Raw genomic sequence first — 22,930 nt, 5'->3', positions numbered from 1 at the left:
TTGTTATGTGCTCAGAATGTGCTGTTCTCTTTCCAAAGGCTTTTCATCTTAAAGTGAATTTTCGCCAACCGGTCTGAGACGGAGCTCTGTGAAACAGCATGGCAAAAGAACAAGGCTGCATGCCATTCAACTTTAATAAGTCATGGGAGAAGATATTGTTTAACCTTGCAGGGTTTATACTCTCAGATTTATAACTGTAAGTAATTAAAAGGAAGCAAGCCATCTTGGACCTGACTATGCTCCAGCTCTGACAGGGCCCAGTGTCTCGCATCTGGCATGGCTCAAGGCCTGTGTCCTTTCTGAAAGAGAAGGGACTAATTGGGTTGGCTGATCTTTGCTAGTGGTGCAGGCACCTCTGTGGGCACTGGGGAGAGTTCATGGGGTCTCCAGGCTGGCTAGGGAAAAAGAACTTTGCAAAAAGTTTCCCTTCTTACAAAGCAGACTCTTTGGTCTGTTGCCATCACAGTGACTCCAGTATTTGGGACCTTTGTATGAAGCTTTGGATCCCTAAGATCTGGGCTGGGAGTGAGCGCACATGCAAATCCACAGCAGAGCTGGGGTTCCATGCTGCCTCTGGGAGGCAGGTGTGACCAGAAGCTGGGAGCAGGTTGGGGATGCATGCAGAGGTGGCAGATCTCTCTAGGAGTCTGGTCTGGCTTGTAAAATGCACTTGGGGCCATCCTGGAGTTCTAGTGCTCATATGATCCAATCTCTCTATTCCACTGCATAGTCATTCAGGCTTTCTCAGAGGTGTGTGTTGTCTTTGTCACCCACTGTTTGAGCTCTCCATATGATTACAATTTTACCTATAGCCACCAGACCTGTATACTCAAGTGGTCATGAATATTCATTATCATCTTTTTAATTTTTTTTTTTTAAGGGGATAAATTTGTAGTGAAAACTTGTGTCATCTGAGAAGGTTTTTTTTTTCATTTTGTCTGAAAAAGCCTGGGGCAGCACACTCTATGCACTGTCATCTAGATTTTAATAAATTCAGAGAAAAATGCAAAAGACTCCCAATGTTCAAGAGCTGCTCTATAGCTGAACATATGTGCTGAAGCACGGTGGAAAAAATACTAACCAAAGTGCCCAGTGTCTAGAGCAGTTTAAATACAGCAATGGCTGCTGATGCACAGTCCTGCCTGCTGTCTTCTGGGGTTTGGATGCCAACAAAACACCTAGGCTCAGAGCCACAGACCTCAAACTGATGATATCAGAGCAGAGGATGATTTATCTTTGTTAAGTCCTGAACATAGACATTTGCACAATCATTTAAAGATGTTAAGTAATATTCCTTGGAGACATGTTGGTTTCCTTTTGGCAAATTTCTGACAATAATTAGGAACTATGGCAAAATTACTTAAAGTTCAGAAGGACAGCTAAGACAAAACATAGGCCTAAACTAAAAGAGAAGAATACATCATCAAAAGGCTGCCAGTGGTTCATAAGGAGAAAAAGGAAAACCAGGTAGTATCATTATGACAAAAAAAAGTATCTGATCCACTGAAAGTGGTTCACAGTCTTGCTTGTTGCTCAGAGTATTTCAGAAAGCCTCTTCACTATCCTCCTGCAGTAAGGACCCCAACAACTTAACCACAATAAAACACCATGAATAACTTTACTGAAGCTAATGGAACGTTTAACACTCTACATATATAATTTAAACCAGTTTACTGATTGAATAGTCTATATCCATAGCTCCATTCTAATAAACTCTTTTGGATGGCAAAATAGAGGATTTGTATGCAAAGTCTCCACTGAGAATGATCCTGGGAATGTTCAGATCACAGATCATATCTGGGAATTGTTTGGGGGTGCTGGCTGGCAGAGACCTAAAGCATACATGGGAGCCCTCTAATAGGAACTGTAGAGACAATTGCATTCCAGTGCATAGGATTGTTCTGGGCACTGTGTAATTTACTAACACAGATGTAGCCTCATTGTCTAAAGTGGTTCACTACAGGGGGCTTCTCAACTCCAGGATGTGGATATATGTTCCCTTGTCTCCCCACCATGCTCTGAAGTCAGAGAAAGGCAATCTCATGCTCTTGGGAAGGAGACTTGGATGCACAAGTGAGAAGGGTGACTGACTGTTCCGACAACTGTGGGACCAGAGTGCTCTGGCACACATTTCATCATTGGTCACAGTCACTCTTATGAAGTGCTTCTTAATTTTGTGCCAGCCCTAGACCTATTTAATGTTTGTGACACCAGGTCTTTGTCTGCATCTATTTTTCTTCTGACACTTTTCTATGGAAAATGGCTATGTTTGCCCCTGAATTCCTTCCAGAGCACTATCTGGGCATGGGCAGTTCTGTAATTAAATGAAACTATTTCAGCTCATTGGAATAACTGAGTGCAATTTATATGAGAGGAATGATGTATATGATCCAATGGAAGCCTGGAAAGACTTTATCAGAATAATTTCACAGCTTAAGTAGACAGGCCTAGAATAGACTCATGAGGTGCATATGTGTTACTAAGAGCTTTCCTATACTATTTTCATTGCACTTGGTTAAAAACAACCTCTGTGGAAAGAAAGAAAATTTTATTATAAATTGCACTTTGGGCAAACACTTAGAGGTTATGTCCTGAGCCCAGAAATGTGACTGCTTCTCAGGCTGAGAGCTTCAGAGTTCATCAGAACTACTCGAGTGATGGTAAGTGGAGGTTCATCTTCTCCCGTTGCATTCATGATGTGTTTCACACTACTAGAGACTTTAATGGTGTTAAAAGAGGTCAGAAGGGGTTTTGACTCTTAGAACATCTGTCTGTTAAGACCCACTTCTGGGGTCATGACCTCACTTTCAATTATACTGGCAAGCTTGTGCATAAAAGTAAGGTTGTGACCTTTGTTTATGAACTAGTGGCTTAAAATAAGTTCTGGGAGGAGGGAATAAAAAACCATTTGCAAAGCAGTGTATACTTGGAATGCATGTCAAGTGTAGGGTACTTTCCAAAGAGACAAGACTAGGGTGAGGTCATGCAAACATGCAATGCTTTGTATTTCTGTTTAGGTCATTCTTTTTGACCATAAAAAGGGAAGAATTAACCATTCTCAGGGCGGGGAGAAATATAGCAGCATCAGGGTTCTGTTTATTAAGTGATTTAGATCTCTGTCCTGAATTTAAATCATCAAAGCGCAGGTGTTACATACGTAGAAGTATACAGTAAAATTTTCCATTGGAAACTGGGGGTTCATTTGTTGGAAATCAGGATAGAGTGTATGCTACAGCAGATGAAGGTATTAGCCAATTAGAGGATGACTATGAAACACAGACAGGACCAGTCCTGAACAAGTCACACGTCATCCTGAGATTTATCAGATATAACAATTTCAGCGTAGTCTGGAGATGAGTCTAAAACATCACTTGGAATTTAACCTCTGGTTAAACACATTTTCTAATAAATTTTCTTCAGCAAAGCAAATTTAAACAAAATATGCAGAGAGGATGATTGCAATGGCCAGCAGATGAGAGTTCTGTCTTGCAAGGTAGAGACTGAGAAGGACAGTGAAAGAAACATAGGTTGCACTCCCTAAGTACATTGAGGAGTAAAGGAAAGCAGGGGAAGGAACTCCCTGAGCTTAAAGACCATGTTGCACTGAGTTTTATTTTTTTTTTAAATATGACTATGAATCACCCTGGGTTAGAAACTGAAAGAACTGGCAGTACTGCAAAGTTTTAGCCGAGTGTGATGAGTCTGGAGCAAGGAACCAAACTGGTTTTAAGACACAGCTTGCTGAATGGAATTGTATGGGAAGATGTATGCAGTATCAGGAGACAGGGAGCAACTATACAGACATTAAACAGGTGACATTCCTAGTCCTCAGGAACAAGAAGACTGTGATTACCCTTCTGCCAGTAGTGTATCCTGGGTATTGTACATCACCCATAACTCTCCTTATCCTGACATTGGAACACTTACAGAAAAGTAAGGTGGAGTTAGGTTTGCTGCTCTACAGCAGATTTTCTGATGAAGAGGGTTGTTTTCCAGATATGCAGCCAACATTGTGCATTGCTCAATGTCATAACATCGCTTGCAGTTATATGCAATTCTTCTCACTCTACAGTGTTTACCACTTCTAAATGTGGGTAGTCAGTCATAATAGCATTCTTACAGTGTTAAGCAGTGTCTTCCTGCCCCATTTGCTCATTTGATTTCATGTGAAACAAATGTGATTTTCCTCAGTTCTTAACTATTTTAATTTCATGTATTCTTTTCATGATCAATTTACCCGTTTGTACTGAAAAGTTTACACAAATTTCCAAGTAAATGCTTATTCCTTTTCCTGCATCTGTGATTCAGGTGGAAACTTCATAAGGATTACAAAAGGGATTAAAGAGTGGTAGATGCTTCTGCCTACCTTGTGCAATTTACTGACTTTTCAAACCAGATTTTTTTCTGAAGAAATAAAAGAATTTGTAGTCTAATTCTCTGTAGAGAGTGCAAGCCTGTTGTTCACACAGTTCAGTTATGAAACAGAGGGCAGGCAACACTCTTAGTCTTCCAAAAATTCACAACTTCATTGAAGCTCAGATCCTGATTGGAGTCTGGTCACTGGGATTCCAGCCCATAAGCTTCTTTTCTTTAAATAAAATCAATAAAGAAAGCTCTTCCAGACCCAGACCAGAGGAGAATATGTCACATAGAGAAGAATATGTCACATAGAGAAATGATAGAATTGAAATGTCCTTTCTTCCAATCATGAGAAACCTTCACTAATCACCAAGATCTGTAAAGGGCAAGTACTCTGACAGTCGCTCTGCATAGGTCCCTCAGCATCCATGGGCATATCCCATTAGATGCCATGGAGTTATGCTTGTTCAGTTTGTTTAGAAGTTCCCTGATTTAATTCTCATCCTCCATGGGTAAGTCTTCCGTGTGGCAAACTTTCCCACTAATCTCTAGAGGCTGGGATTCCTGAAGGCTGTTTTTACCAGTGAAGATCAACGTGAAGAAGACCTGAACACCATGTACTTTTCTGTGTCTTTTGGCAAAGGGCAGCTGTCCTATTCAGCAGCAGACCCACATTTTCTATAGCCTGTTTTTGCTGCCTTCAGGTCTCTCACCAGAATCAATTCCAGGTGGGCTTTCACTTTACAAATCCCATCTCTGAACAACACAGCAATGTCTCTGTGCTCCCTCTGTGTCACCTCTCCCTGCCTTGACCTCTTTTATGCACCTTGTTTATATTTGAGGCCGACCAGGGAATTCTTGTCCATCCATTCAGACCTTCTGTCACCTTTCACTATTTCTTTCATTTCAGAATGGGCAGTTCTTGAGATTTTAGGAGGTGATCCTGGAAAACCAGTATGAAGCATCAGCAAAGTTGAAAAAATCCAGTGAGAAGCACCATGGAGAAGAAAGGCCAGTGAGCACAGAGCAACAGGCAGCAGCTGTTATGAACACAGTCCAACTTCCAGGACCACCCACTGCTTCACCGCAGGAATCAGGTTGGACTGAGTGTATCCTGCAGCAAGAATAAGGGAAATTGAGACTAAGCATTAAGGAGAATAGGTGTTTGACTTCAGGTGAGCCTGAGGAAGAAGAGGAAAAGGTGTTTACTTCAGTGTTTAATTGTTTATATTATCTCTTTTTTTCCCCTGATACCTGGATCAATGATCAAAAATTTGGTAATTAAATAAATACAAATTGGTCAGTTTTTGCCTTTGATGCTTGCAAGTGCAATAGCCAAACTCTCATTTCATGGGCACCCTTTAGCATATTCTGCTTTGATAAACGGGAGATGCATTAAAATCTTTGGAAACAACAGGTAAACACAGATTAAGACTCTTTATCCTCTCTGAGTACTCTGAAGAGGCTTCTGCAATGTATTAGGGGAAAGCCAGCTGAGCTCTCCCCTAACATACACAAAACTAAAGGAAGCTTTGACTACATTAATACTAGGCTGACCTAAAGATAATTAATGCAACCAACTGATACGCTGGTTTGAATTTACTCCTGTCCTTCTGTAATTGCTCAGCTTCCAAACTACATCTGGTTTATATCTGTTTTGGAGGCATGGAACAGACACACAAAAAGCTGCACCCATCTCTAGCTATTTCCTATTTCTTTTTATGTTTAAAAAAAATGCAAATTCTGGAATTGAATAAACAACAACAAAAGCAAAGAAACAGTGTGATTCTTTCTTCTAATAATCTTTCAAAAACTTATTTTATGAGATTCATAACAAGCTTAAGAATTCAAAAAGAGCCTGGTTGGTCAGAGGACCCTTTACTACATGGCAAAGAAGAGATGCATGTAAAGACATCCAGATATATAAAAACCAGTATTCTGTCAGATCTTCACTAACAGAGGACGAGATAGCATGTCCATGTCAGCATGTTGTACTGTCAGTATTAATTCTCTGCTTAGCATCCTAAACACATGAAAGTAAGTGGGAACTGGAGTGGCAATACCTTCTAGGGGTAGGTCAATCTTTTTTTCCCCTATTGGAGCAAAGTCATTTAGCAACCCAGGAACACCCCTGTTTCCCTTTGGCTGGTTCTCTTGCCTTTTTGGCTTTTTTCTCCCCAGGTGCAAGGGTGGATGAGAACTTGCTGAGTTGGTTTTGAAAATGTAAAATGTGAAGAAAGGGAAATTAGACCCTGGCTGTGGTTTAAATTGAAATGAAGATCAATGTTCAGCACTTCCATGCATAATAGGTGTGTACACATTTTGTGAGCAGTTCCGTAAGTTTGATGTAAGTCAGTATGCTTGTGTAATTCTACCATACCTTGTCCAGATTCCTGTCTGCAGCTATGTTTATTTTAGAAAATGTCTCTTCTAGTATTAAAAAAAAAATCAAAACAAAAATTTTGTTGTTCTAACACAGTTCACAGTAAAATCAGGATTAGAATTCTGCTTCTTGAAAACAAAGGTCTGTCAGCTGCCACACTGCCTAAGACACTTCATCCCTCATTACTGTCTGTACTCTTAAGTGGCCTGAGAGTTTTGCCTACTACCACAAAGCAGTGTGTGAAAAGAAAGGCACTGTAGAAGGCTGGGTGGCTCCTAGAGTGACTAGGTGATTTCTGATTACAAATAAAGGTGGGAATTATGTCCCAATGGGTGCTGCTAATCTTCATGCTGAGGCTGCTGCACAGTCCTACGGCTCCTACTAGAAGATCCACTAGATGCAGTTTCAGCATATATGGTGAAGAACATTTCTTGTTGCCATCTAGCTTGTTTGTGTGTGGGACAGTTATCTATGATTGAGAGATCCTTTTTCACCTGATAATCCCTTCCTCTGCAATTGCTCTGAATTTGAAACTAGAGCAGTTTCCTACAGTTGCTGTTGAGATCCAGAAAGAGTTCTGTTGTATTAGTGGAAGAAAATAGATCTCCAGCATTATTTGTTTTAATGTCTGAGGGGATGGATTGCTCTAGCAGCTGCCTCAGGAAGCACTGAAAAAGATGTAGTAATCTAGAAAATACTACACTAAAGGCCTGTTTTACAGCACCCTGAGCAATGATGAGTATCACTTTGTCCTGGCTATTCCATTCATAGCAAATATGTTATTGTAGTAAGTTTCCTTCTGGAAGGCTTTGTCTTGTGAGTAGATGTCTGCCAAACTTGCCTGAAGACAGGGTCTGACCTGTGCATTCTCAAAGTTTATAAACTTGGAGGATGCAAGTCTTTCAGATACATTGGTTTTACCCTGCCAAAACAAGCTGAGAAATATCACTCTAGAAATATCACTGTCTTTTGGCTCTGTGCATGCTTTAGGTAAGACATTCCTAAAACTTAGAATAATTAATAAATTTTTAAAAAATTACTCTGCAGAAACAAACTACAGATCTGAAGAGGATTATCATTATTTTCATTTTTAGTTTGTCCTTCTTTACTCCTTTTTAGGTCAAATCCTGGCCACTTTTTTTTTTTTTTTAATTTTTTTATTTTTTTAATCTACAGTGGTCCAATGGTTTGGGTGTTTGCTTTTTAAAAAAAATTTTAATTTTTTTTCTTGGTTTTGGTTTTGGTTTTGTTTTGTTTTGGGGTTTTTTGTGGTCCTAAGATCTCAGATAATAAAGCTTCTACCCAGGAACTCTGAAAACTCTGAATAAAGAAGAGTCAGTTTGAGTTAGGTGCTTATACAGTATAGAGGGTTGAAAGGAATGTGTCTCCAAAGAGATAATATTAAATTAATTAATCCTCGTCTTAAGTAAAGTTCCCTGTCTCATCTATCACTTACAGCTGCAGTTGAACTTAAAAATCTGGTACCTTGTTTCATTGGAAGAACCTGATGAAACATTAATATTTCCTGCAGCATGAGCAAAACAAGTGTTCAATTATAGGACCAAAATGTTTTTTTGCCTGGGGAGATTCTGTCATCCTTGTCACGACACTGAGTCTGTGAAAATGCACGTTTGATACATATGTGCTGTGCACACGTTTTGCAAGTTAGGAAATGTGAACTCTCCATTGAGAGGTGAATTGTTTTGTCAGCTGAATAAGCCTGGGAATAAAACAGAGGGCAAAAATCTACAAAAGAATTTAAGACTGTAACTCTTTTTAGGCCCCAATGCTCACTGTGAAACAGATGAATGACAAGAACCTAAATTCCTATGTGGATCTTGGCCTATATCTTGTTGATCCTCATCCAGTGCCTTGTCTTGATGGCTTCTCTTTCTCTAATCATCTCCATGTTTCCTGGAGTCCTGATTTATAGCTGTTTTGAGATTTACCTTGAGATACAAGAATGAAGGATGATAATTATCTCTGGCCTTTGAGATGCCCTGTTGGTACTGTGATGTCTGCCACACCTCACAGTTTGTATGAGAGGTCCATCAGTGTGCTGGCTTTGAAGGTGCCCTTGTACTGGTTCTTATGTGAACTTGGCTGCCTGTCAGCAGCATGACTGCGCAGTTTTGGTAAGCTTGGAAAGCTCCTTTAAAGGCTTGCAGAAGGGAAAGGCCTCATTTCAGCACATTTTTACCAGTGACATAATTCTCTCCTAATATTTTTGTACATAAAGCATCATGTCATTTACCAGGTCAAGAAACTCATTCCCAAAGAATGTATGCCTATGACTCTGGGAGAGAGGGTTTTTAAACAAAAAATTGTTGCTGCAGTTCACAGCTTTCCTGGGTGTCTCATTCCTTAGCTGATCTACATTCTTTCCCAGTGAGCAAGAAGATGATAAGGACTGGTGCCTATTTATAACTTGCAGGGAGAAATGTTTGTTTAGTGATGCAGTATTTGGTGGAGGATAAAGAGAACAAGCAGCCCAGTCCTAAACACTTGCACTGAGTTCTGTTGTAGGTTACTTCTCTGTGTTGGATTCTTACTCTTCTGTGGAGGGCACCATTTGTGACTTGGCCTTTGAGAACAAAATATAGCTACATGTTCAGAACTGTGCAAAATGATTCACCGGAAAACCATGTGTTCTTTTAATCTCCTCACAGTTTTGTGTTTGATTTTTGTTTCTCTGAGAATGGCTATTTATATGATGGTAATATTTAGGGGCCCTGATCCAAAGGGAAGCTGGCATTGCTAGGCTGTGTGCAAACATAAGGTGAGACACAGACTTTGCCATTAAAAGTCAGTGATCAAAGAGACCCTGACAACGAACAGATAGAACAGGAAATGGGTATGATGTGACTGTCCAAAAATTATGTCATAGTTCAGTCATTTGCACACTGAAGTATCATTTGCTTTTCATCTTCTCCCTCCAAACAGTTAAGAATTAGGTAGAAGGTAAAACAAAGCTCCAGAGGCAAGAATTCTACTTCAATGAGTAACTCTGGCCATTGTTTACTTCTCCTTGTTTTTTGCCTTGAGCTGGATGAGAAAAAGAGGGACCTTGGATCTATTTTCTACAGATGTCCTCATCACAGTGGTATGAAGATGGCAATTTTCCAGCCTTGTTGATTTTGCGACTCTACTCTTTTACTTTCAGTTTAAATCTCCCACATTGAGTATATATAACATCAGAAATGAATTGTCATTAGCTCAGAGGTAGCCTCCATACAGAACAGCTTTCTTTTTAGCATCCTGTTCAGATGGGATTGTGTGAGAATTGACTAGGAATGTCCTTTTTGCCTGGCTGGCAATCCGGGGTGCTTGTTTTCTAATCTGGCAGGGAATGGATTGGTTATTTTACTCTTTTTCTAAGAGGTGGGAAAAGCTCAACATTAGGAAAGGAATGTTAGGAACAGACAGCACAGCTTTAGCAAATTTTCAATGAACATGACATTTTTCTTTCTGTGAGGTCTATATCCATAATGTTTCACTAAGCAGAAGAAAAAGCAAAGCACCACTTCACCCACACAGGCCGTCTTCTTGGATGTCATTTCATGGTGTGTCTGGTGTGCTAATACCTCTTCTATAAAAGATTTGTGAAGTATGATTTGAATAAAACCAATCATTTTCTAAATATATCAGAGTTCTACTGGAATCACTTCAAAGTGTACTGACTACATCAGTGGCTGACACCCTTTTTAAAGACTTTGGTAGGATGATCTTTTAATTCCCCACATATTTATTTTTCATTGTATTCTTTACTGTAAGAAGTTTTCCTTCTGAACTTTGATGAGGGAAAGCCAGTCTCTGCATGCACCTGTAAATATTCCAGCTAGAAAAATTTAAGAAAACTGCAGCCCCATTAATTTAATATATTAATTAATTTATGACATTTGTTTATTATTATCCTGAGTTATGAGTGCTCTGTTATAATACTGCTCTGGAAATTTAAGCATGTGATAGACGAAAGGAACTTGCTGAATGCCTGGGCCAGCTGTAATGGAAAAGTGAGCTATAAACCCCCCTACATAGTACTTTTACTAAAAATACCTTTTGAACTGATGTCTGCATTGTGCCTGGGAGCCAGAGTTCTAGACTATCAACACAATGTGGATAATACTGTCAGGCAAGGTCAAAAGAGGGTGACTATTCTACAAATTTATGGACTCTTTAAAAGAAGATGACAGACCTGGGTAAGAATGGTTACAGGTATGTTCAACAGTTTTAGCTGTGCCAACCCCACAATAGCCTAAATTTTGTCAAGGTTTTATCAGGCATCATGTCAAAAGAGAGATTTCAGTAGGGATTCAAAGAAGACCAGCAAAATCGTTTTGTTTTTGAGACTGTATCTGAAATCTGAACTATGGGGAGTTAAGTGTCTGTAAATGATGGGAGTCAACTATCAGTATAGGTGAAATAGGAAGAAATATAGGAACTAAATAATGAGGAGCCTGAAGTTTTCCTCTGATGTGAAAGAATGAAGAAAAATAGTTTAAATTCAAGAAAGAAGTGACAGTAGTCTCAGAGATGGATTAGGAATATGATCATTGTACTAACTTTCGGGAGGTCTAGGAGAAGGGCAGCCCTGTATGAATAAAGGCAGAAGAAAGAAGAAGATGTATAAGGTGGCATGGCTGGGCAGCACATTCATCTGATGGAAGAGCAGCTCTTTGCATCCTTTTCCTGCAGAAGTAAGAGAGGCTTAATGCTGAGAAACTGTCTTGCCAAACAAGTGCTCCATGCAACTGTGACTTGTAAAATGAGAGTTTCTTTAGCTGTGACAAGCACTTCTCCTACTTACTCCCTATAAAATTACCCTCTTCTTCTGTTGAATTTGTCTAAATGGAAAACACTGAGGAAATACTAATCTGTGCTCTGTTTTCCTTTGCTGCAGGGAAGCAATGTCCAGGGAAGCAGGGAGTGACACAGGTGTGAGGGGCAGATGGCAGAGCTCTTCCCACAGCTCCTGAAGTGGCCAGAGACTGCCCAGGCTCGTTCCACAGCACTGAATCCCTCTGCCTGGCATACCCTCACTTTCTATAATGCAAGATGAATGAAACAAAGCAGATAACTTGGCCTGGACATGCTGCAGTTGTGAACAAATTGTCCAGAATAAAAATATTCAAAAGACACAAACCTCCCTGACTCTGGATTTTCCTTTCCCCTGCTGAATCCATTAATTCAGAGGTTTTGAACATGGCTTAAAGAGGGCCTTAACTCCGTGGGTACTGACTGCTACCAGTTCATACAATCACTCCATGGGTGGGATTTTAAAAAAATACTCTGAGATGGCCCAAAACAGAATCTCATTTTCTTTGTGTAACTCATTGGGAAAAGGGTGGAATTTTCTTTTCCCTACTCACATTAACAAAGCAGGCCAGGTTGTAACAGATAGCTGATATCCCCACAGTTTGCAAAGCATATACTTAAATGAAAATATAAGCAGTCTTCTTACAAATTGTGAAATTAGACAGCCTGCAACCATCTGACATTCCACCTCAGAGAGATCATGGGTAGGGATAATGTTCTTTCTGTAAGAATACTAGTCTCTAACTGTGACCACTACAGAAAGACCCTTCTCAAGTCGAGTTTTATTCAAGTTTCCAAATGCATGTGAAAAAATAAATGCCATTTCCAGTGCAAGACAAAATATTCATGACTATTACATCGTCAAAACACACCCTATGTTGGCTTGTACTCTTATGGGCAATAAAAACCAGCTCATCTCAGCCCTATCTCCAGAAACCTGGGATACATTGTGCAAGATTAAATATAAGGTAGACTTTAGTGGAAAAGAAAAACAAAAAGTCTGAAGAGGTTGAAAGCAGTGCACAGTGAAGTTCCATGCCAAATAAATTTCTCCTGAGTTCCCTTTGATGGCCCAGGTGAAGACCTCTAGTTTAGGTAAAAACACTACTTTTTCTAGTGAAAACTTGAGATCAACTCCAGTAACTGGTACTCCCAGTCTAGAAAATCTTGGTGGTAGCTCTCAGTTGTTCTGTTGTTCTGTAGTAAGTCATTGCAGCTATATTATACAAGACACATTTATTTTTTCATTTAATGAAAGAAGCATTTAATTTTTCATTTCATTCATTATTACTAATGCAGGTCTTCAGGGCCAGAAAAATCCAGAGTCACTGGATGGAATCACACCTGAGGGTCTGCAAATCCAGCTCAAATTTGGACTTTGCATCAATTGAGGAACTTGATAGTCTTCTCTCAACACTTCTTTTTGCTATCCCACAGGCTGACAGAATTGATGATAGGAAGTTTCTGCCCAGAATATTTCCTTAACAGTTTTCTGAAGGTGTGATGGAGCTGTCTGGGAAACCTAACGAGTATTGCTTTCACATCTTAGTGCTACTCAGGAAAAAGACAGGAATGTACCTGGTCTAAAATAGGTGTTTAACTGTTGATGGAAAGTGTTTGTCTGAATAAAACCATGTCTTTGAAAGTGTTGCCAAGGTGACTGTTCAGACCAGCATCCTGCATTTAAAACTAATTAATATTTTTCTTATTCCAGATTAGAGCTAGGCAGAGAGATACTCAGTTGCAATATCAGCTCCTCTGATATCTGTTGACCAGCCAGAATGGAAAAGAGCTCAGCCATTTGGAAAAGCTCCTGGCTGAAGCCAAGCTGCCAGGTTGCCTGCAGCCCTCTTTCCTGCTCCCCTGCCTGCTTGGTTTCTTGTGCTTTGGTGGCTCTTCTGCTGATTACTCACTTTCACAGGACTTGCTAACGAGACAATGAGACCGTACTCAGATATGGAAATGGCAAAGTCCACTGTGAGAGAGAATTGCTGTTCTTTCTCCACACCACCTTCTGGTGTACTTAAATTTCTGTAACTTAGTGAAATTTAGTGAGGCTGTAACTTTCTAATGTAGATATTTTTAAAAACTAATTCACTTTATAGTCAATCACCTCATGGACTACTGAAGCCAGTATACATGCCATGAAATAGGAACTGATGACAAGATAAGTGTGCCTCAGAAATATGATAGTCTTTGGGCATAAAATGGATTGAATTTTGCTTCACTGAGTAAGAAAATTAACGTTGGTCATGCGTGACATGTACTTTGGTTTGCAGGGTCTTTCCAAATGAACTCTGTGCTTTCACTGCACACTGAAATCTGATTTCAGAAAATAATTATCTGTACTAACCTGCAGGGTGCAGACAAAACACTCCCTGTTTTGGATGCATTTCCAGGCTACACTAAGTCTCTGGGGAATCACTCTTAATCTCAATTTTGGCATATTTAAAAAAAAAAATTATTATAAGTGCCTAGCAAAATAGACAGCCTTTCAGTGTTTTTTTCAACAATCTATCATAATCAGATTTTTTTTAATATAAGTGCCAAAAATTCATGTACAGTAATTTCACGACTATAAGGCGCACCCTTTTGACTAAAATCTTCCCCCAAACCCAGAAGTGCGCCTTATAGTCCGGTGCGCCTTATATGATGGACAAAGTTGCGATGTTTGCCAACCCGGAAGTGTGAGCCGCAATGGGGGGGGCGGTGCCACGGGAGCGCCCAGTCACGAGGTGGGGGGCGAGAGCGGGCGGCCACAGCTGGCAGGAGCTGTGCGGGGAGCGAGGGAGCTTCCCCCCGGCCCCAGCTCTGGCATGGGGAGGGCACCTGGGGCTGCATTTAAAGGCTATGCCAGTCTGTTAAAAATGCTTGCAAACAGCCAGTACTTTGTTACTTTCTTGCATGCGGCTCAGCTCCTCGCTGCAAAAATAAAGGGCGAGCCTCTGCCAGTAATTCATTACTTTGTTGCACGAGGCTCAGCTCCTCGTTGCAAAAAAAAAGTGTGAGCCGTGAGCCCAGCCGCAAGGTGGGGTAGGAGTGGCCAGCCCCCGGCCAGCGCTGGCCGCGCGGGCTGAGAGGCACCGTCCAGCCAGCGGCAGCCGCACAGGGAGAGAGGGAGCGGGCAGTCCCTGGCCAGCAGGAGCCGCACAGGGAGAGAGGGGGCGGGCAGCGCCGCGCCGCCCCGAGCCATGGATGGTCCCGAGCCGCCCTGAACTGCAGCAACCCCAAGGTGTGAGCCGTGGCCGCCCTGAACTGTGTGCTGGGCTCGCACACGGGGAGGGCGCTTGGGGCTGCATTTAAAGGCTGCACCAATCTGTTAAAATGTTTACAATTTGAGCACATGCCAGTAAACTCCACGCAGGATTCCGCTACTAATTAGTTACTTTGTTGTGCACAGCCGGATCTTTGCGTCAAAAAAAAAGTGCGCCTTATAGTACGGTGCACCTTATAGTCCAGTGCGCCTTATGGTCATGAAATTACTGTAATTTTTTCCAAAAATACTTTTTTTTTTCTGTAAATTAGCCCTTTCCCTCTGGCAACATCTTTGCCATTTCTCTATAGAAGAAGCTGCAATATTATGAAGGAAAATGCCAGGAATCATATGTGAGAAAGCAGTAGTGTGCTAATCAAAGTATTGTAAAGTAAATAGTGTGGTAGTCAAACAAATTTACATGGGTCTAGTAAGTAAAAAATACCTGTTTAGACTGTGACTTCATGTTTGCTTGTGAGACTGTCTCACTGAGGAATAGGCATAGCTTTGATATCCTGATTATTTTCCTCATGCTTTTGACTACAACCCTTATTTCAGTGAAGAAAATGGACAAATTATCTTTTTGTGTCTGAGATCAGCAGAATTGTTACCTTTGGCCTCCTGGCAAGTCCAAACACGGGTGTAATAGAGGATCCGCAGAAATGCCAGAGGCTCTTTAGGGATATGCTGAGCAGTAAAAAAGAAGTGTAAGGTTCGAGCAGCTCCTCCTTTCCTCACATGTTCCTTTGTTTATGAAAGCATGGAAACCTCTGAAACCTGGTTGTCACTCCATGGAAGGCAGTGCCCTAGGTCAGTAGTGTCACAGACCTTTCGTATTGTCAAACTGGAACTTTGGTTTGGCACAAGAATACAGACTAAAAAAGAGAAAGTGGCCACCAAACAAGCAAAGGTAATGCAACTCTACTCCCTTTTCAGATATTAGGATGAAGAAAAATATTTTCCTATCCTAGATGAATTATTCTGCATTTCAGCACTTTTAGTTCCTTTTTTAGCTGCTTAGAAGACCTTGTTTGAAAAGGTATTTGACAAACACAGACCTTTGTGAAGAGACCATATTTCATTCTGGCCTTGAATCAGACTTACTCTACAGAAGTTTATTTTCATGTCTAAAATGGATTTCCTATTGTTTTTGACAAGGGTGGGAACTAGATCTGGCTACCTTTGTCCATCAGACTTCTATCCCAGGCTTGATTATTTTACTGGATGTTTTTAATGTTTATTAATCTTTAAAATTCAAGAACAGGGCAAGGAAACCAGAGTTGTACAGTTTGAAGATCTGTAGTTAAGTGCAGAATTTGTACCTCTGCTATACTTCCATTTTATCCTTTGTTTTATCCTTTTGCTGGTCCAATGGTCAGATTTTGAAATAACATTTAGAATTTCCCTTGCACTTCCAATAGGACAGTGTTTTCCTGCACCTAAAAGACCCACTTCTGGAAAGACATGAAAGAGGCCACAGTTTATCTTCAGGATCTCAGTCTTCATTTAAGCAAACAAACTGAAGAAAAAAATATATTTAAAAAAATTATTTTGGAGACTAGAGCAGTGAAACATCCAGGCTCCCTGTGGATTGCATAGCAGCTGTCACCCAGGGTCAAGGACAAGCACCCTCCCATACAGGGAGTGCCTTTGCCAGCGTCATCGCAGAAGGGACCTGCTGTGTGCTGGGGTAGCTTTTCAAAAGAAAGTGTTTGTTTCCACTGCTTTTTCTGTCAATATAGCGCTGCATTAGGTATGATTTTCACATGTCCCATTGCTCAGGGACAATTTTTTTGTTTTGTTTTCCAATGTCATAAAAATAAATATTAGTATCTTGTTGGTATTACACTAATGATGTATTACTAAAACTCTTCTTGTTTTATCTGATGCTGTTTTACTCAAATCTCATCTATTAAATGGGTTCATATGTGTTTGCAGACACATGTGAACAGACTAAAAACACAGAATGAAACAGCAGCTCTGTGATGCAAATTGTCTAACTAATTTGTAAGATGCTAGATTTAGTTATTCATTTTAATGCCGCAAATGTCTGTTTGCTTAAGATTTTTAAGGTCAGAAGATTACAGTAATTTCACGGCAATAAGGCGCACCCTTTTGACTAAAATTTTGGCCTGAACCCAGAAGTGCGCCTTATAGTCCAGTGCGCCTCATACATGGACAAAGTTCTGAAATTTGCCAACCCGGAAGTGTGAGCCGCGAGCCATGGGGGGAGCCGGCAGTGCCCCGGCTGCTGGGTGCAGGCAGGGCTTTGGCCAACAACCGCACGGGGGGGAACCGGCGGTGGATCCTTGCTGTAAAAAAAAAAAGTGCGCCTTATAGTGGTGAAATTACTGTATATGGGCATTCTAAACTGTGCAAGGCAAACTTTGCACTACAAGGCAGTTGTTTCACCCAGACAGCGGACATCAAGAGCTCTAAAAGCACAGAAAACAGGTAGGAAATGAGTAGTTCAGAAGAACAGTCACAAGAACAGTTGTGGAGTATTTTGTCTGACTTAGGCAAAATAAGTTAATAATTTCCTAAAAGTACCCTTCAAAACCAGACTACTTGCACAGAATGGGAGAAATGGACTTACAGCTTTGATATGTGACTTTGAAATTCCCTGTATGTTTGATCTGATAGGCACTATCATTACAAGACATGGCCTTTAGTTTAAATAACACATAATTTAATCAAAATTTTATGGATAAATGCTAATGTACCCACATATTCTAAACAGTAATAATATGCAATATTGCAAAAAAATGCCCTGCAAAAGCATCATTGAATTGTAGCTGGCCAGACTCTTCCAGGACAACTTGAAAACATGCGACAGCACATAACTAAACACATCACCTGAGCAAAGGGCAATGATCCCTGGGAGGCTTTCTTCTTTTATCCTATCCAAGCAAAATAACCCCCAAAGCAATCCTAAGTGTGTGTTCCAAACCCTTTGTGCTCACTTCACCTCACAGAAAAGACCCATGACTCCGGGGTATTGAGGTCCATGTGAATGTGCTCACAGGGATGAGGAACCACAACCTACATTAAACCAGCTGCCTTTGGGAGCTCTGCTAGAGCTGTGGCCAAGCAGAACATGCAATTACCAGCAGTTAATGTCTTTTTCCAGCCAAGCATTATTCAAGGAGTGGTTTTTAATGGAAGGAAGGACAAACTGTGGGCACTATGTTGATCCAATCTTATCACAGCCACAGCCCTTTCTCTGACAGTTTATCCTTCTTTTTCTCAATGGGAAAATAAGCCCTGCTCTTCATTTCTGTGTCATGACTTCGAGGTTTACTGTGTTACAATTTAGAGTGCGTGGCAAATCTCTTCTTACTTCATCATAAGAAAGGAAAAGGAATCAGCATTGCAGATAAATAAATCTCCAGCCTGGGTCCAAGAGTAGAACTGAAAGATGAGCTGTGTATTTACATGGCTTTTCTGCACTGCATTCAGCACAGAGATATTGGCACCTGCACCAACAGAGTCAGTGACAGGTTGGAAGCAATCTAGCTGTCCTAAACCCTCATCTTCTCTCTTCAGGGGATGCTGCCTGTTCTGACACACAAGTAAATTTTTTAGGCGTACCTATATCCATTCCCATCTTCGCATATGGTTGTCTGATTCAGCACCTGAATTCCACTTTCAAAACTTTTGGTCGTGAAGTTAGCAGTTAGAAGCAAATTAAAAAGAAAAGCCTCTACAGGAATAAGTAGTACTGTAGCCATCCCCTTGTACCAATGCTAGAGGTAGAGGGGTGAATAACACAGGGAAGTATAAGAAACAGGTGCAAATTACTCTCCACCCACATATTTGGTAGAATTGACATTACATAATTGTGTATATAGAGACAGGAGGAAAGCCAGGCCCCACAGTAAGTGTTTTGTGTAGTGCACTCTAGGCACAGCTATCTAGCTGAGAGACACCTGTATAATAAATGCTAACTTTTACTGTGGTTCTGGAAAAGACCATGACCAAATTTCTGCTTCTGCAGATTCCTGAGTTCAGTATTGACCTTGCCAATGCCAGAATAGACCAGGAATCAGCTAAGTGAAGTCAAGAGACTCAACATATGTGGGAGTGAGGACTCTGAATGCACTTGTGTTTCCCACTAAGAGAACTAGAGTAGCTCTGGCTGTCTGAAATCTCCCTGTTTCCCTGTAACCACAACACTAAAATCTGCTCAGGGACTTGAATGCACACTTCACAATTTTAAACAGAAGAGCACAGTTTCAATCAGAGTCTTTTAGGATAAGATTCCTATTTCATCTTAGAAGAAACTTGAACCTGTCTACCTTAAGGAATTAGGGAATTGCTATGTTATTATTTTAACCTCTCTCTGGGATGGTGGGTTTGGATGTGGGAAGAAGGGTGGGGCCAAATCCTGAATTTTATTTTAAAAATGAGTATTTTTCTATGATAGTTTAAAATTAAATTAGACTAAAGACATGGACAGCCATGTAACTGGGTTATCAAATTAAATTTTGAAGTGTAATTATGTATATTAAGATAAATAGTAAGGTAGATATAGAGATATGTAGACTGAAGTCTTCTTTTTTAGGGAAAGAGAAATAGAGGCAAGAGAAGGCATAGGAGTGGTGGCAGTTTCATTTTCCCTGTCTCTTGGCATTGCTCTAATAGACCTTAAGAAAGTATAGAGAAGGCAACAGCAGTAAGACCTGCTGGACAAGAGCTCATATGCAAGACAGCATTAAAATGTGCATAAATGCTTTATTGATGTATTTGAAGCATCCAGTATGAATCAGAATTAGTTTCTTTTGGTGCTGTGCAAACACAAGTTATTTTTTTGTCTCAGCAAGAACCTTGTTTAAGTTTGATTTTTTAAGTTCTATAGTTCTATATTGTTCTATATTGCTCTCTATTATCTAATTGACTTCATTTGTGCTGGGTTTGGGTTAATAGTTTAACAATTTCTGCAAACTTTTTTAAACAAAAGGATACACATCAAAATGTCTGAGGGGAATCTGCAAGACACAGTTTTATCTAGATGCCTTAATCCTTTATTAAGATAAAATCCTTTTGCTCTTTCTCCTAGAGTTCAATGACATTTCAAATTTGCTACAAAAGAGTTCATATAATTTGTCATTAAGAGTGAATGCACTCTTTACCCTGTCTTTTTCTGAGTGAGCAGTTCCCTCAGATATTTGTCAGGATGTGGAAAACCAGGAATTTCCTTCATCTTCTTGGAGAAATCTCCACTCCCATTTCCGAGATTTCATGATTAATAGTCCTAGCTGTTGTGAAACTTAGCTAAAGGAAGGGACACCCCATTTTTTCTCTTGGACAATATCCTGTTTTGCTGAAATAAAGCAGTAATGGCCACCAATGGTGACAGAGTTGGCCCAAGCACCAGCCTTTTACATTGGCTGACATTTTTAGCTTGCTCAGACCAAAACCTCTGGGACTTTCATGGCTGTTCACCTGCAAAGAATAAATGTGTTCTTCTGTAAATTCCCCAAGAAGTGTCTTCAGCTAGAAGGGATCATCTCAGTGGATAAGATACTTGACCTCATTTCTACAGCCTGCAGAGCTCACCAGTTTGGGCTCATGTCTGTGGTTGATCACAATTAAATACTCAGACTGACTGAGAGAAGAATGTTTAAGTCTACTGGTGCATCATTTTGAAAAAAAGAACCAACACATCAAATATCAGCCTTGAGAAGATTATAAAATATGATTGTTCTTTTAAACTTACTTTTTTTCTATAAGGACTGATTCAATGAAAATGAATATATTTGAAAGGTTAAATGTCTGATCTTCAGATCCCTGCACACAAATAATTGTTGTCATTGGGTTTATTCACACTGGTGTCAGCTGGAAAAACATGAGTGAGACTATATTCTTACCGAGATCAGCAAAGCACAAAAATTTTTTTATTATTATTAAGTAGCAAAGCATGTTCTGACTGCCACCGAGACACACAAGGGTTGTGTTGAACTGAGATTTTATATATTTGGCATGGAAAAATTAACAAATAGTTAAACATGCAGTCACCGTGGCAGCAAGGAAAAAATTGTAAATGTGTTGCATGGATATTGTAAGTGTGCATGTAACCCCAAATGCTTGGCTAGATTAGTTCAGTGGCACCACCAGCTCCTTAAGGCACTTGTAACTCAGACTGGAAAGGTTTCATTCTTCCTCCTGTTTTGTTGCAATCAATTTTGTCCAGATTGGGCAAAGCATGCTATCCAGGAAAAAGGCAAGGTCAAAGACAAAAACCTGCAGCATAAGATGGCTATCATGATCTCTATTATCTTTGCTATTACTGCAACAATGCAAAAAAAAGAGTTTATATCCTGTCCTGATAAGGCTTATTTAAGTGAGATAGCAAGTTATTTTTCTCTCTTATCTTAGTGAAAATTTAATTGAATTTTAGCTCACTCCAAAACAAAATTTTAACCTTCTTTTTCTTGGAGATTGGATAGGTCTTCAAAGATTTACAGGAATTTCACATACATAAATTGAACCAAGATTTAATCAGAGGCACTATTCTAAAATGCATAAGGTTCCACTTCAGGAAGAATAGCTATGGAATGGTTCAGCACTGTTTGGAATTTGGTATATAATCCATTAATCTCTGCAGCACATCTCTATAACTGTGCAGCTACGTATTGATTGACTGCAGTATTTTATATACTTGTATTAATATCTGTTATACGAATCTTTGCCCCTTACTTTTGACTATGTTATACAATTTTTATTTTTTTTAAATTCAAGGAGCTCCCTAATGGCTCAATTTGAAATGCCTGAATATCCCTGTGGACTTTGGGTTGACATGAGAAACCTACTTTGATGGTTTAATCTTAGTCCAGCTACCAACTCCTATACACGTTACCATAATTAATATTGTATGTCCTTCATCTTTTGCTCCTTTTACCAGAGGGGGAATTCAAACAAGACCTTATCACACTAGGCACCCTGAAAATGTGCTATTTACTTGTTTTAGATATTATCATTACTAGAATTTGTACTAACAAAAAGCCAAAATAAGCATGCTAGAAGCATATGTCTTCATATATCAATGAAACATTGACTCAAAGAGGATGTGAACCAAAGCATTTGCCAGGTGCTACCAGCTTTCACTGCTTAATTATAAAAAATATTTCATTAGCATGGCAGACTGGCAAGACTGGAGCTATATTGAGCAGTAAATAAATGAATGTTGCTGTAAGTTTCTTTCCAAAATAAAAGGAGAAATATGCTAATGACCTCTCCTATAAAAGTCTTGTCCCCTTCCACACATAAAGCCACCATTTATAGTGCATTTGGATTTTAAAGTAACCTCCTCTTATTTAGTCTAAATAAGCATGTCTCCTTAGCAACAAATGTCACCTAATTAAAGTATGTCATTCAACTTAGCATCTCAATGAAAGATTGAAGTAGAAAGGGCACTATGAAGCAGCTGAAAGCAAAAGGGAAAAATGTAAGGAATGCCAAGGACCCTTCAGGAATATCAGATAAGAAAAGTCACTGAAAACGAGCTCATTAAAGGAATAAAAATATATTGAAGTGACACTTGTTTAGAATTGCTTGTAAACCCAATTTTTATTCTTTGCAGGTTTTTCTGGTTATCATTAGGTACAATTTTTAGGGTTTTGTTTTTTTGTTTGTTTGGTTTTTTTGGTTGTTTTTTTCAGAGAGGAGAAAGATATATATAACTATTTCCTTTAGGTAACTAGGTTAAAAATGTCCTAAAAGTCTGAGGTAAGAAACCCTCTTAATATTGTTCACCATTGACAAAACAGTGTGGGAAAGTTCAAACTTAAAAAAGAAAAATACTTTATCCCAACGTCACAAAAGTGGGATTGAAGAAGGACCTTTGGAAATATCCTGCACTTTCTTGAACGCTGCTGACATTTCTTTGAATAGAAGTAGGTCTAGGGGACTGCTGAGGACTTCTTGTGAATCCCATTTTCCTTGGCCTTTCTACAGCAAATAGGTTGATGACTAAACCCAGGAACCACTGAAATCCCAGTGGGAGATGTGTTACACATTCCAAGTGACTTCTGAGGCTTTGAAAGGACCCCTGTGACTGCATTAGAATTGTGTGTCACTTCCATATTGTGCCAGGGCAAGTCTTTGGGACAATTAAGCTT

The sequence above is a fragment of the Catharus ustulatus genome, chromosome 3, assembly GCF_009819885.2.
Source record: "Catharus ustulatus isolate bCatUst1 chromosome 3, bCatUst1.pri.v2, whole genome shotgun sequence".
NCBI classification, from domain to species: domain Eukaryota; kingdom Metazoa; phylum Chordata; class Aves; order Passeriformes; family Turdidae; genus Catharus; species Catharus ustulatus.
The sequence above is the reverse complement of the archived record's forward strand: the minus strand, read 5'-3'. Positions refer to the sequence as shown.